At 41.1% G+C, this 12,234-nt stretch overlaps 3 non-coding genes across 3 annotated transcripts; 1 reads left to right on the plus strand and 2 right to left on the minus strand.

Moving 5' to 3' along the window:
* Positions 1-491: 491 nt before the first annotated feature.
* Positions 492-633, plus strand: LOC138227075 (U4 spliceosomal RNA). Its single transcript, XR_011184826.1, has one exon. It is a non-coding gene; the product is annotated as a U4 spliceosomal RNA (small nuclear RNA).
* A 5,460-nt stretch (positions 634-6,093) lies between these two features.
* On the minus strand, positions 6,094-6,164 carry trnag-gcc (transfer RNA glycine (anticodon GCC)). Its single transcript has one exon. It is a non-coding gene; the product is annotated as a tRNA-Gly (tRNA).
* A 4,353-nt stretch (positions 6,165-10,517) lies between these two features.
* Positions 10,518-10,659, minus strand: LOC138227078 (U4 spliceosomal RNA). Its single transcript, XR_011184828.1, has one exon. It is a non-coding gene; the product is annotated as a U4 spliceosomal RNA (small nuclear RNA).
* Positions 10,660-12,234: the final 1,575 nt, after the last annotated feature.

Raw genomic sequence — 12,234 nt, forward strand, 5'->3', positions numbered from 1 at the left:
CAGCGGTATAATATTGCAGTGAGACAGCACGATGCCTGCAAGACTATGTCATGCTAAACGCCACAGATTGTGTTTGTCCGTTCGTGTCAGTCGTCCCGCAGCCACGGGAAGTGGGACACAAACATGCTGCAATGCTTTCAAGACGTTAGGATTTGTTTGTGCAACATCCAAGAAGAGTACTTGTGGCTTGAATGTGAACTGTACGTGCCCGCCCCCTTTCCTCTGTAGTGCATGAGTTCCTCCCGGCATGCCCTTCGTCATTGTTCTGTCATCTTGTATTTAAAGGGTTGTATTTCTGCTGCTGAAAATAAGCAACGGTTTTCTCACAACGCCCTTTGTTCCCAACGGAGCCCTTGTCTGTCATGAAATTCTTCAAAACCTCAAGCTAGAAGAAGAAGAAGACGACAAATATGAAGCATTATAGCAACGACATGCCATGAGACGATCGATAACGATATCCATAGGATCCCCGCGGTTGCCTGGCAACTGTCAGCTTTGCGCAGTGGCAGTATCGTAGCCTGTGAGGTTTAGCCGAGGCGCGATTATTGCTAGTTGAAAACTTTTCCCAATACCCCGCTTCCGCCGGTTTGCAATACAATCGGCGAAAGCAATTTTTGACAGTCTTGTCAGAGACTGAGCAAGGTGTTTAAAGACAGATTTGGTCACGGTGATATCATGGTAGAAAGAAACGAGCTTGTTACGTGTCAACAGGAACGCTCTTTAGCTCTTTCAGCTTTATGCAGAGAACAGCGTCTGTCGAGATTACTTTTGTGTCAGCGCGAAACGCCGTGTGCTGTCAGTATGATTTCATATTGCTCGTAGCGGCGCCTGGCTTTGGTCTGTCAAACGTTAGGTTGCGCTTCTTCATGCTGCATCGTCGGCATGAGTGGAGCATTTTAAACGTCTGTACTTACTGCGCCCCATAAGAAATCGTTTGTCCCCATTCAAAAGAGATTGTGCGATGTCCTGCAGCGTTCGCAAAGCAAACCTTTGACAGTTTGAAAAGAGGAATTTATTCTGCTTCCTGTGCGTGCAGTAGTTACAAAGTTGAACGTCTTTACACGATCTGCTGCAGTTTTCAGTGGGTGGGCTTTGTCAAATGGCTTGGAAAAACGCACTGTGTTTCGGCTCGGGAAACATCATGAGCAGTGTCCTGCATGTTTTCTGTGTATAGCTGTCTTTTAACGCATACAGAATTCATTCGAAATCATTGATTTCTCCAATTAACAAGGGTCCCTTTTTGAACCTGCCAGAAGCATTCTTTCAATGTAACTGATTTACTCCGGGGAAGGGCAGCATGACATTGAGAGTAGCTCAAGCTTTCAGCACCTTTATCTGACTGCATGTATGCAGACGCTGCTCAGAATCCCCTGTAAGATTCTCCTTCAATTCCGTTTTGCAGTGCTTTAGCTCTTTCAAAAGGCTTCGCTTTGCTAGTCACAATCCAAGGCTCATGACAGCATTTGAAAACATTCGCAACTGCGTTGGCCGGGAATCGAACCTGGGTTAACTGCTTTGAAGGCAGCTATGCGCAACACTGGCTCGCTCCAGAATAAATCTCACGTCGAGGGCATATTTTTTTCCATTTTACCGTGAGTCGGGCTCAGCTGCACAGAGGAGAGAGCAGAGCAATGAGGTCACGGGGACAGGGGAGTCACACGCTGGCGGTTTGAATACGCGGAAGATCACTGAGGGATCCACAGTATATGGACCCTCCGTACGCCATCAGTCCGCACTCCGGACTCTGAATCCTGCCATCCGAGTTAAGATCTCGGCGGAACCTGAGGCGCAGTTCCTTCTTAAAACGTAATCTGGTGAGCATTTCTAGAATCGTATTTGTATAGATGCAGCCTTTAATGTGTTGCTAGGTTAAAATTGATGACTTCTTGTATTTCAGTAGGCAACTGCCCTCTTGATTTCGGATTTAATTTCTTTATTACAGGGGCGCTTTTATGAAGACAGAGTCATGTTCAGGTACTTTGCTTGATGGAGGAAGCTCATTTCAGACTCTGTGATCTGCTCACCTGGAAAGGTCTGCTATACTACTACAAGAGAGAAGTAGAGTCTGGAAGAAGGGACAATTTTATGATGCTTTGGAAGATAATGTTTTTTTTTTCTTATACTGAAAATGAAAGGTAGTTGTTTCTATATGGACTCAGTCTTTGGAATTTGTATATTTATATATTTCAGTGAACCCTCAGCCATTCCTTCTGTATTGTAATTCAATTTCTCTTTTAAAATTCCTTCCCCACTTCTAGGACCTGCAGTTGCTGAACTCCACAATGGCTTCTATTGGAAAGTCTGTGACTGAGACCAAGTAAGTGTTCATTTTTTTATGAAACCATTATTTATTTAGGAGCAATGAGCAATTCTTATATAAATGCAATAAAATCATTATGCTCAAACTATGAGAGAGAAAATTAAGGATAATTTAAGAAATCAGTCTTAGCTTGTTTCTATACACAGATGGTATTATTTATTTTCAAAGGAAACCCGCGCGGATTCCCCTGGTGTGCAAGATGTACCTGAATACTCTTGATCAGCTTCCTGCTCACTTGAAGAGGGCGTGTATGAAGCACGCCACGGCAGAAAAGATCAGGATGGCCTCTCAACAGGCGAGGGAGGACATGATGAATCACCTGAAGAACGGGGTCATCGTGGATTACCACAGAATAGAGATCGTGTCTGGTGAGGCAAACAGGATAGTGGTTGTAAGACTGCTAGAGTCCTTGGGCCTTTTTGTACATGGGAAGCCTGAAGACACATTGGCAAGGTGAGATATTTTTAATCTGTAAGGCTTCTGTAGTTTCTTTTTGAAATCATTGTTACAACATATTATGTAAAAGCATGTTGAAAAGAAATCTACCTGCATTCCAGCGGCCCTGAGCAAGAGGCCGCTGTCCAGGAGGAAGAGATGCCAGAGGCTGCTCTAGAAACTGAAACAGAAGCGGATAAGGAAGGGGAAGATGTGAGCTCTGAAGAACTCTATCAGCAGTAAGACTTTTTTATTTTTCAGATGTATCTATTTTTTACTAAAATTCTAATTTGTCTTATAGGTATAAAATGTTTAAACCGGAGTTTTATATCCTTACAGGCCCTGAGTAGTTAAAAAGTATCAGCAGGCCGGAAGAGAGTGGCCCAAGCTGGACTCTATAGAAAGCACTCCCTGGATGCTCCTCTCCTGATTGGATTCAAACAGTACCTTACCAAGGATCTGGGAGTGGCAAATTATTCTCAGGAGGTATTTATTTTTTAAAGGCATTTAAAATTAAGCAATGGTATCTTCATTGTAAATGTTTTTATTTCTTAGCTTAAAATTCACCCATGTGAAATGATGTCAGCCATAAACATCATGACTTTTGTCTGTCAAAATATATTATATAATATATTTCCTACCTGAATCTATTCTACTTAAATTATTACATTATACACAATTTGAGTTCATTTTAAAAAGTAAAAGGTAATGAAAGGAATGCATTTTCATAAGAAAGATAATACCGATATGCATGTGATAATCTTCCTTATATCATGTAGTGCATCATTTGGACACTTTGTGGGCTTCAAATACAAAGAAAATCATGTTCTATGGTACAAGATAAATACAAAACTTAAGCTTCTTTATAAAGCATAAGCAATCATTTATTACATCGCTTCTTGAATTAAATCTTTTGACAAGAGGTAAGACTTCTGTTACATTTAAACCCATGTTTAGCTGTGTTTTTTAGATTTAACTGAACCAATTTCTGTGTGTGATAATGTCCTTGAATTCTGACAACATCACACTAAATTACATGATATAAAACAGCTAATGTTTCTAGAGATAAAGTTTCTGAGATGCTTCTAATTACTTTTTATTACCAGGGACAGTTTAATTCACCTTGTACAGTACTGTAAGACCAAGATACTTTTTTTAAAAGTTATTTAACATTTTATAGAACTTTGTCTACTATGGCAACATGATGTGCTTGGTGAAACTTGGAAAAATACTGCTTGGCCACTTATCTTAAGATAAAGATAGGATAAAGGTTTATCTTTTGCACCTACCTGACCCCCAGGGAAGGCCAATGCTTTCTAAGTTGATGGTTCCCTACAGTAGACTGTACTTTAATTTCAAAGGTAATGTATATTGACCCAAATCAGTTTTGGAATCCAATCTACTGACGAGATGGAGCACATCCTTTTTTCAGGATTTTAGCATCATACGTTTGGTATATTTAGTCCCTAATGCTGAAAGAAATGATCATAGAACATTTGGACACTTTGTGGGCTTGAAATACAAAGCAAATCATGTTCTATGGTACAAGATAAATACAAAACTTAAGCTTTTATTTTAATTAGATTTGTTTATAAAGCATAAGCAATCATTTATTACATTAATATATGTGAAAATAACATTTTAGCATCATACGTTTAGTATATTTAGTCCCTAATGCTGAAAGAAATGATCATAGAACATGACATCTAACCTTACCTGCGGTGTTTTTAATCCCTATTGCTCAATGCACGGTGAAAGCATTCCATACATGTGTCTGACAATGAGGAATGGGCCCCTGAGACAGTCATTTGCCTGTTTCACAAATGATCGTATTTTACTAGAGATTCTGTTTGGGATTCAGATGTGCATTCGGACAGCAATCCCTTTCAAGGATTGATACGTTCTGGATGAGGTCAAAGGTGCTGGAACACTGTATTTAGGATGTGTTTGCAGAGACTGTGTGTCTCCTGCTTCAACGCAGTGATAAACAGATGTGCTCCTTTAATTTATTGGTACATGCCCAGGGCAGTAAGCAGTCTGAGGATTTATTTCCAGATGGCATAGAGCAGTGAAGCAGTGAAGTAGTGCAAAACACTGGATCATTATATTATTAGAATCTATTCTACTTAAATTATTACATTATACTCAATTTGAGTTCATTTTAAAAAGTAAAAGGTAATGAAAGGAATGCATTTTCATAAGAAAGATAATACCGATATGCATGTGATAATCTTCCTTATATCATGTAGTGCGTCATTTGGACGCTTTGTGGGCTTGAAATACAAAGAAAATCATGTTCTATGGTACAAGATAAATACAAAACTTAAGCTTTTATTATAATTAGATTTGTTTATAAAGCATAAGCAATCATTTATTACATTAATATATGTGAAAATAACATTTTAGCATCATATGTTTAGTATATTTAGTCCCTAATGCCGAAAGAAATGATCATTTGTTTAACATGCACGGGTCTGTCTCAAAGGATGCAATACTCCTGAAGGGTCTCAAACCCTACATTTCGGATGCCTAGCTGTATCCCTCACATGTGGCACCTCAGAATGACTTCTAACCTTACCTGTGGTGTATTCAGTCCCTATTGCTCAATGCACGGTGTACATACTGCATACATGTGTCTTGAGAATGAGGAATGGGCCCCTGAGACAGTCATTTGCCTGTTTCACAAACAGGGACCTGGACCTAGACCTGGCCCGTACAGGGCTCAAACCCGCGACCTTGGCATTATTAGCACCACGCTCTAACCAACTGAGCTAACCGGCCTCACGACAGTGCTCCTCTCTGTGCTGCAAAAAATCAAACTCAGGGAATTTCTTTTGTCCTCCTTTGAATAGAAAGCCGTGTAATTCAGTGTACGGGCTTTCTCGTGCAGTTTCATGGTTCTTGTAACCCAAATCCTACACTGGCCTGAAGTGCCCCCCCATTTCACAGCATTTTTCAGCTGATTTAAAATGTACCTAAAGGAGAAGCATTATTGAAGACAATCAATTACCAAGAGCTTTTGTCAAAGGTTTTGGTGGTCATTTTGAATGACCACAGAGCGCTGTGACCTCGGTTTTACATCTCATCCAAAAGACAGCGCCCTTTTACAACACAGCATCTCCGTCACTATACTGGGGCATTGGGACCCGCACAGACCTCAGGGTGAGCGCCCCCCCGCCGGCACCATTAACACCGCTTCCAGCTGGAAGCTTTGTTTTTCCCTGTAGCTCATCCTTATCCAGGTACTGACCTGGCTCACACCTGCTTAGCTTCAGTGGGTTTTTAGTTGGAAGTTGCAAGGGGATGCAAGTGATGGAGCCGCTCGCTGCAAAAGCCACTGCATTGGCCGGGAATTGAACCCGAGCCTCCCGCGTGGCAGGCGAGAATTCTACCACTGAACCACCAATGCTCAGTGCCTGGGCCTTCAAAAAAGACGCTTTTTTGGTGCTCTGTGCAAAACGCGTCGACATCTGCTTCCAGCTGCAAAATGCCATTTGCGGACGCTGAAGAACTTATTTCCAAGGCAGCAGGTACAAGCGATTGGGCGTTTTAAAACCACCAGGAACAGCAAAGAGGCGCGCTTCTTTGCTTGTGCCGAAACACACCGACTGAAGGCGGACAACGTAGTCGACAGGATTGGAACCTGTGCGGGGAGGCCCCAATGGATTTCTAGTCCATTGCCTTAACCACTCAGCCACGACTACAGCAAGCCCCACCGCCGCTGCGTTCTTGCTACAATCTTACCTGGATCGCGAGGCGCCGGCGGAAGCCTATTTCAAAGTCGTTCTCCGTTTCATAAAAAACATTTCCAAAATACAAGCCTTGCAGACAGACACGCCTCAGAGGACTTAAGGGTGGCTTCATGTCGGAATGATAAAGTCTCCCCGTCCGGACATGAAAATGCCACTTTGTTACACACAAAAAAAGAATCAACAACAGAGAAATGCCCACAAGCATTTGAAAAGCCGCACCACGTCGCACTTGAAATAGCTCTTACATTAGTGGTAGACACAGGAATCGTCTTTTTATTTACGCTCTTACCAACGCGATGGAAAGCAAAACAAAGCAAAGCAGAGCAAAACAAAACGAACAAACGAAAACCCTCACGTCCCGCACTTCCATATAACGCTGTTACGTGCCCAAGCGGTATTGTATGTCATCCTAGCACTGCACCCCGGGTCGTACGGTATATGGGAACGAGCACACGCCACGAATCGTCTCGAATCACTCCCTACAGCTGTAAGGCGCCTTGAAGCGTGCACCCCCAACATTCTTCTTTGCGCATCTGTGAAAGGTAAACTCTTGAGCAAACTCTGAACCAGCTCTAAGGAAACTAATCCGATTAGACGTTACTTTGACTCATCCTTTAAGGGACCCTTGTTAATTGGAGAAATCAATGATTTCGAATTAATTCTGTATGCGTTAAAAGAGCTATACACAGAAAACATGCAGGACACTGCTCATGATGTTTCCCGAGCCGAAACACAGTGCGTTTTTCCAAACCATTTGACAAAGCCCGCCCACTGAAAACTGCAGCAGATCGTGTAAAGGCGTTCAACTTTGTAACTACTGCACGCACAGGAAGCAGAATAAATTCCTCTTTTCAAACTGTCAAAGGTTTGCTGCAGGACATCGCACAATCTCTTTTGAATGGGGACAAACGATTTCTTATGGGGCGCAGTAAGTACAGACGTTTAAAAAGCTCCACTCATGCCGACGATGCAGCATGAAGAAGCGCAACCTAACGTTTGACAGACAAAAGCCAGGCGCCGCTACGAGCAATATGAAATCAAACTGACAGCACACGGCGTTTCGCGCTGACTAAAAATGATCTCGACAGACGATGTTCTCTGCATAACGCTGAAAGAGCTAAAGAGCGTTTCTGTTGAGACGTAACCCATTGGGCAAAAGACGTATAATATACGTCTATTAAACGCATATCTTAGACGTCTAAATGTGGTCTACAATTCGTCTAGAATGAAATTCTAATATACGTCTAAAGTTAAACGTCAATTATACGTCTATATTTAGACGTTCATTATACATAAATGGTTGGAGTTCTATTATACGGATAAATTTAGAGGACTATTATACATATATGGTTGGAGTTCCGGATAACTTTAGAGGTCTATTATACGTATATGGTTAGAGGTCTATTATAGGGATAACATTAGAGGTCTATTATACGTATATGGGTAGAGGTCTATTATACATCAAAGATAGATTTTATAGGTGTAGAAACAAGTAAAACAAGCCAATGATTAGGTTTAGAAATGTATTCTGAAAATACACATTCACACCTGAAACATATGTATTTCAAATTATACATTGTATACAATCAATCAACAATCAACATATGGGCAATAATCATAAAAAACACAACTAGTCTTAAACTTCAGCTTCAAATTCTGGTAACATGGCAATATACAGTATAGTAATGACAAACACAAAACTAATTACATTAACACACTAACTCAAAACCACATTTTGATTCAGATATACATTTTAAAATGTACAACTTCTATATTTCCAAGAAAAAAATATTACATAAAATATAAAATATTACAATGGAAGTTAAGACGATTTTTGTCCACTATTTGCAAACCCTGTCTAATTGTCCTAACAGTTAGAACCAAAAACCTATTATTTTCAGAGTCCAGATCTCTTGGCCCCCTGCCTTGCATATGCATTCTTCAAGTAACACATTGCGTGCTCCTTTATTTCTTTTTCTGTTGATGTAGGGTGGGACTTCAGCACCGCAGCTAGGAGAAAATTATATAATATTACTTCCCAAATAATTGATGATTAATATCTTCTTTAGTATAATCTAAAAAATGAACGGTTTACTAAGCTCAAAGCTGAAATAAATGTATAAAATTTGGCTTGCATCATAGCAGTTGAGCAATAAAGTCTGTCCTAATTAAAGAGTACCCAAAGTTTGAAAGTACAACATAGAATAAGAATAAGAGAAACGGCAAAACGATTTTGTGTCATCTTCCCCATTCACACTATTTTATGTGCCATTTTTTTGCTTATTCACATACTATTTTAATCAAAATAATATTAAGAAAGATCTGTATGTATTCAGATAGTATTATTATTGTTCATACTTACTCGTCAAAAGAGGATTGCTGAGATATTTTCGGATATACTTCTACGTTTGAAAAACGTGTCCAAAATGGTGACCAACGAATACTAGCAATGCATTGTGGTATATAACCGGAAAATATGCTGGGTTCGATATTTTCTCAACGTATGCGTTTATTAATGTTGTCGATATTATGGTTGAAATTTAACATTGATAATACATCGCTGCTATGAGCTGATGTGCAATTTTAACGCATGCAATAAGTAAGGATCGGTCACTGTTGTATGGTATTATATATAATGACATTATGGAATAGGATGGGGACAGGCCTGGCATCACGGGGGGAGGGGGGAATGTCGCCCCTTCAGTTTTGGGCAAAAAGTTTTACCTAACTTAATTTGCACCCTAAAAAAATAGTTGTACTTTGTCAATGGTCAGACAACACTAAATGACACGAACAGTCACTCAGTCTGTTTGATGGGCAGGAGGGCTATCCGTCCAGGAACTGCACATATTATTGAGTGTCAACATTACGATCCTGTTTGCTCAGGTGGACCGATTCCTTGCAGTAGTTTATCATTATACTTAAAATCGTTATATAACTAGGACTAGTTATAGCAGTCTGTGCTTTCTGTTGGTTTTACAACATTTTTTTCTTAACGATTCAGAACGTCCATGTAGCTGCAAAAATGAACGCTTATGGTACTTTTCGCTCCAGGCAATACAAACCTTGAGAGTGACGAAAAATGTGAAACTGAACTTCATCGCAAATACCAGATTGCTAGTCGTTATCTTCTATCATGAAGCACTAATCAATGGTATAGCTGCGAGATTTCATTTGGGTAGCTGCACCGTACAGCTCCGTTTCAACCGAAATATCACTCCCCCCTCAGAATTTCAGACGCCCCCCTACAGATTTTTCCTCGGGCACCGCGCACTGATGGGGGACTTTTGTCAAGAAAATAAAAATAGAAACTCTATAGGCACTCAAACATTTTACTGTTTTTTTTCAGGCAGGTGGCAAGACCCCCTCAGCAAAACCCTTGTATGCCAAGCTGTGGGCATTGATTCGTCGAATATACGTATATTTACGGCGAAATTACGGCTATACGTATATATACGTCGCCTCGACGTATAATCAACGTCGAATTGCAACCGTAAAATCGACGACATGAATAAACGCATATATAACGTCGAAAAAACATCTAACACAGTGCCTGAGGCTTTTTACTGTATGTATCGTGTGTGCCGCAAGTAGGAGTATACGGCACTCTGCACAGTGTACGAAGTAAATTATTTTCGCAGTAATTAATTTATTATATTTACTATATTTATTATACACGTGTAAATTAATTGCTGCGAAAATAATTTACTTCGTACACTGTGCAGAGTGCCGTATACTCCTAGTTGCGGCACACACGATACATACAGTAAAAAGCCTCAGGCACTGTGTTAGATGTGTTTTCGACGTTATATATGCGTTTGTTAATGTCGTCAATTTTACGGTTGCAATTCGACGTTGATTATACTTCGAGGCGACGTATATATACGTATAGCCGTAATTTCACCGTAAATATACGTATATTCGACGAATCAATGCCCACTGGGAACAAGCTCGCTTCTTTCTACCATGATGTCACCGTGACCAAATCTGTCTTTAAACACCTTGCTCAGTCTCTAACGAGACTGTCAAAAATTGCTTTCGCCGATTGTATTGCAAACCGGCGGAAGCGGGATATTGGGAAAAGTTTTCAACTAGCAATAATCCCGCCTCGGCTAAACCTCACAGGCTACGATACTGCCACTGCGCAAAGCTGACGGTTGCCAGGCAACCGCGGGGATCCTATGGAAATCGTTATCAATTGTCTCATGGCATGTCGTTGCTGTAACGCTTCATATTTGTCGTCTTCTTCTAGCTTGAGGTTTTGAAGAATTTCATGACAGACAAGGGCTCCGTTGGGAACAAAGAAAGCCGTTGATTCTTTTCAGCAGCAGAAATACAACCCTTTAAATACAAGATGACAGAACAATGACGAAGGGCATGCTGGGAGGAACTCATGCACTACAGAGGAAAGGGGGCGGGCATGTACAGTTCACATTCAAGCCACAAGTACTCTTCTCGGATGTTGCACAAACAAATCCTAACGTCTTGAAAGCATTGCGGCATGTTTGTGTCCCACTTCCCGTGGCTGCAGGATGACTGACATGAACGGACAAACACAATCTGTGGCGTTTAGCGTGACATAGTCTTGCAGGCATCGTGCTGTCTCACTGCAATACTATACCGCTGGAGGAAACAGTCCATCTGGCCATGAAACTCATTTGAACGTCTAGCTACAGCAACTAACAATATCATGATTTATTCAGGATGTGTGGAATCAGCACGTCCCGGAGACAGCTTCCGAAATCGTGAGCATTCTCTGGTGGTAGGGGCGTTCAAGATGGCGCTCAGGTGGGAGGTAAAGTTTAGTGGTTGAGGATTTTTTTTTGAGTTTTTCATGACCTGAATGTTAATTTTTGCTTTTTTTGACTACAGAAAAATAAGGACTTAACACTACTTGTTTAAACTTCAGTTATAATTGAAAGAAAAAAAAACGATTTTTTTTAGGTTTAAGAATTTCGATATGAGTAACACTGGGAAAAGAAAAGAGAGTGCTGGGTCTTCGAAGGAGAAGTCTAAGAAACCTCAATCGTATATGTATAGCACTACAAGAAAATTGATGGCAACTAAAGGGAAAAGTGAAGCAGCTGGAGGGGACGTGGAAAGAGTGCTGGAGATGCGCTCGTACGCGAGCGTTCGCAGCCCAAGTGAGACTCAGCTGCCAGAGGAAGAGCCGGAGTCCCTGCCCAGCACACCTGTGAAAACCCCGGCAGCCAAGAGAGGAAGGGGCGACCTGACGCTGGAGGAGCTCCAGACCAACATCTTCAACATGATGGCACAGAGCTTGGGTGAGCTGAAGGAAATGATTCGATCTAATACAGTCGCAATCGAAAGTCTTAAAAAGTCCATGGACTGTGTGTTTAAAGAGGTTGAAGACTTAAAGAGTGAAGTAAAAGTTCTTAAACAAGTAAATACCAAACAAGAAAAGCATATTAAAGAACTTGAATTGAAAGTGAACGATGTAGATAGATACCGTCGATGATGGAATTTAAAATTATTTGGAGTTAAAGAGGAACGTGATAAGGACCTTGTTGCAACAGTGAAGGGTATCTGTAAAAGGACCCTGCCGGACCAGGAGGACGTAATATCGGCCATTGACTTTGTTCACAGGCTCGGGAGAGCGAACATGTCTGGGCAAGTGCGCCCCAGATCGATTATAATACAGTTCACCAAGAGGACGGCGAGGGACATGCTGTGGCGAGCGGCGAGGGGGAATGAGTATTTGAATGG

Source organism: Lepisosteus oculatus, unplaced genomic scaffold, assembly GCF_040954835.1.
Source record: "Lepisosteus oculatus isolate fLepOcu1 unplaced genomic scaffold, fLepOcu1.hap2 HAP2_SCAFFOLD_225, whole genome shotgun sequence".
Taxonomy (NCBI): Eukaryota; Metazoa; Chordata; class Actinopteri; order Semionotiformes; family Lepisosteidae; genus Lepisosteus; species Lepisosteus oculatus.